Genomic DNA, 3,734 nt, shown 5'->3' with positions numbered 1-3,734 from the left:
GCAGCGTGAAGCATGGCAACCTCTGCCCATCATTGCCCATATATCTGAGTGACAGAGTTAATTTAAACTCTAAATGTCTTTAAGCTTGTTAATGGTGGGCTAGTGTAACACAATTCCAAGTGTGTAGGCCTAGTGGTTATATTTCTGACACTGATGCCAATCCATTGTATTATGGTCCTTCTCTAGGCCTGTTGAGCTCCACACCAGACCTGCTGCAAGGGCCTATGAGTTGACTGAAAAGGTGGTTGCACGTGCACTACGTTGTTGTGAAAATGCCAAAGTAAGAACTGTGACCAGATATGTATGTGAATTCTGATTATTTTTAATTGATTGCAAAAAGAACTCAAAAAGATTGAATTGCAAAGAAATTCTAGTAGAACACAAAACGGTGTGTGTGTGTGTGTGTGTGTGTTACAATTATATACAATATATACAATTGATTGCAAAAATAACTTTAATAACTATTTTCTTCTAAATTCTAGCAGAACATAAAACAGGGGTGTGTGTAAATGCTGCCAAGCAGGACAACTACTGAAAACAAATACTGAAAAAGCATATTCTACCTTTTAAAATGCCCCAAACAAATGTGCACGCCTCTCCGATGTGCCAATGTAGGCAATAGCTATTTTCTGTCTGGTTATTTTTTCTAGCTTCTCCCTGTGGACATGGCAGACTGAGACATTGTTTAGTCGTGACTGCGACATCGTGGAGCGGAGCCACGTCTTCAGACGACGCAGTGCAGTGAAGCTCCGTTCAGCTTCGCAAGAAGACGCTGGGACGACAAGCAACAGCCTAACAAGAGCCTCCACTTGGGTAAACAGCCGCCTAACTTCTGGTACCATGGTCTTCAAGATATTGATTATTTCCTGACTAGAATTGTATTTGTAATTTGCCTTCAGCATAGCTAGCTGCATTGGCAGCAGCTGTGAATCCAGTTCTGGGTAGAGCTCTACTACCTCACTAATTTCTCCCGACTGTAGGTGTTCCTCCAACATGGCCAAATGGCCAAGGCCCTCCTGGTTGAACCTCTCATCCAGCTGCATGCTTGCCGTATCAATGGCAGAGAAGAACTGCACCCGGAAAAAGTCCTCTGCAGAAAATGGGGTGTGAGTGTTTGCAGGCCCACCATATCGGTTGGATGGTTTCCGAATATGTGGAAGATTGATTGGCTGCAGATCAAGTGATGTGGTGAGTTCTACAGCTCTCGAGTAAATCTTCATAAATGTCTCGCTTGTTCTCTGTGCCACAAAAGCTTTCTTTGTGCAATCGACAGCCTGTAACATCCCTCCAATTGTTACAGCTCTCCCTTGCAAACTTTTATTGAGACCTTCCAGCTTCAAGAGCCTGCCCAAGGAGAAGGCCAAGCACCGTGTTGCCTTTCTGGAGCTGGTCAAGAAGCCCACTTGCTCGAGGAGCTGTGACTGCCCCTTTGGCTGAAGCCATCTCCTCCAATGCAGCCAAGACCACCTCATATTGGGTGAGGACTGACTTGATTGCTGGTGTTCGCACAGTCCATCTAGTAGCACACAGAGGCTTAATGGTGGTGAATGAGCCATATCTGAAAATGGCTATCTGTTTAAAGATTGTTTTGAATTTCCCAGACTGGCCAAACAAACAGCCCAGGTCATGGATCCGCTGGAGGGCATCTCTCACAACTGGTGTGGATGTGCAGGCTGCTTGTGGGACCAGATTTACACAGTGAGGACCACAGTGCACAAAAGTGGCAAGCGGCTGTTCTCTGCGGACCAAAGCTTGCATACCAGATAGGTGCCCTGACATTCGCTGCTCCATCATAGGTTTGGCCACGAAGACCCGAGAGTGGAAGATTGAGACGGAGCAGCACATCAGAGGCAATTCTCCAGAGGTGCTCGGCAGTTGTGCTTGAGGCCTCGAACAAGCCCACAAACTCCTCCCTTGGCTCCAGGTCTTGATTCACATAGCGAAGGCAGATGGAGATCTGCTCTGTGCCACTGACGTCCTGTGTTCCATCCATGATGAGGAAGTACTGAAGCACAGGTAAGGCAGAAATCTCTGCGACTATCCCCCTAATTATAATATTACCTATAATGCTCAGTATCTCGTTTTGGTTTTCAGGGCTTGTGTGGGGCTGCTCTCGCTTCAGCCAGCTTGCCAGGTTGGGGTCATCCTCTGCCTTATCTTTGAGATAATTCTGGAAGTTTTATTGGAATGGCTTATTGGAATGGCCTCTAAGAGCCAAGCCCTGTTTTGAGAGGTACCTCACAGCACCTACAATTTGTAACAGAGCCAACCTGGCTGCCTCCTGGGCCCTTGCTGAAGGCCTGCACAGTTTAATTCTTATGGAATCATGTATGTGCGCCTCTGTATTCAAAGCAATTAAATGTGCCTTGCCGTTTTGGTGTCTGCTGAAAGCTTCCCTACTTTTCTTCCAGTTTCGGAAGCCTGCTGAGATAAATGTTTGCTCAGCGCTTTTGGCCAATGTGGACTTTTGGTTTGCAAAAGCAGTCATGCAAGGGAAACACAAAACCCCCTTAACTTGCTGGCTGTAGTGCAGCCAAGGGAATGCTTCGTACCAAATATCCTGGAACTTAAGAGTCAGATTCAGCAGAGTTTGTGGCTCAATGTCTCTTGCACTGGGCTGGTACGGGCCATCCAAGGGGTGGTCAGGGCGGATCCCCTCAGTGTGAGTAGCTGGCTGCTCCTGAAATGTAGTTAGTTCATTGGATGTGAGTAAGTGTAAATAGTTCAGTGTGTAAATAGTTGTAGCAGGTTGTATTTTTGTGGAGTAGTCCAGTAGGATTGAGGTCTGCATATTTGGCAAACAGAATGCAGATGTCAATGTTGACTTTTTTTTAAGATCATTGTTGCTGCCTGTCTGTAGGATTATTTCAATACTTTAAGGTTTTTCTCCAGATATGTGCGGGCCTCACCTCCTCATGCTCATCTGCCTGTTCCTGCAGGTCTTTGTCTATTTCAGATGGACCTGGGTCCTGTTCCTGACACAGACCATGTACAAATTGAATGTCACAGGGTGAAATATTGTTGTTCATTACCCTGTAGTGTTGCTTGTTTTAATGGAAAAATCAGTCCATTAACACACAGGTTTGTTTTTCTAGGGTGACTGAGTACTGTGAGCGGCCAATATACAACAACAAAATGACAAAATGTCATTACAAGCACTATGCAACATGCAACACTTGTTCTAAAATATATTTTTTTCTTCAGTTATGTGATGACCTCACCTCTCCATGGTCTTCCTCATCCACAATTTCTTGCCATTCAGTAAGTTCTGATGGACTTAGTTCCTCTCCCTGATAAAATGTAAACAAAAATTGAAGATTGATGTAACTCAATTTATTTTGCTGGATTATTTATTTATTTATTTTAAAATGCCTGGATTTCTGCTTTTAGGACCTCACCTCTTCATTGCCATCCACCAGTTCCTGGCTTTCAGTGCATTGCTCTGTTGCACTTGGTTCCTGTTCCTTATAAATAAAAAGATTGATAACTCAATTGATTTTGCCCTCTATCATTTTATTGTGATTTATGTGGTCTGCACTTAACAATCTTGTAACATTTATTGTAATGGTATGACATGTTATGTTATCAATATTGCAATTAGTTTTGGACGAAAGGTTGGTTTGTAGTGTGCTGTTGGTACCATGGTTGTTACTTGGTACAAATAATATGGATGATTTACGCCCATCTAGTGGCGAGTCTGCAAACTGCAAACGACACGTCATCTAGCGTCAGTT

The 3,734-nt window shown here is 44.2% G+C and overlaps 1 pseudogene across 1 annotated transcript; it reads left to right on the top strand.

Annotated features, from left to right (window-relative positions):
- The first annotated feature begins 272 nt into the window (after nt 1-272).
- Nucleotides 273-2,163, top strand: LOC311356571 (annotated as a pseudogene). Its single transcript has 6 exons — nt 273-280; nt 651-813; nt 981-1,180; nt 1,301-1,477; nt 1,797-2,016; nt 2,106-2,163. The product of its transcript is annotated as an uncharacterized misc_RNA (transcript).
- The last annotated feature ends 1,571 nt before the right edge of the window (nt 2,164-3,734 follow it).

Source organism: Micromesistius poutassou, assembly GCF_964030765.1.
Source record: "Micromesistius poutassou genome assembly, chromosome: 12".
Classification (NCBI taxonomy): domain Eukaryota; kingdom Metazoa; phylum Chordata; class Actinopteri; order Gadiformes; family Gadidae; genus Micromesistius; species Micromesistius poutassou.
The sequence above is the reverse complement of the archived record's forward strand: the minus strand, read 5'-3'. Positions and strand labels throughout refer to the sequence as shown.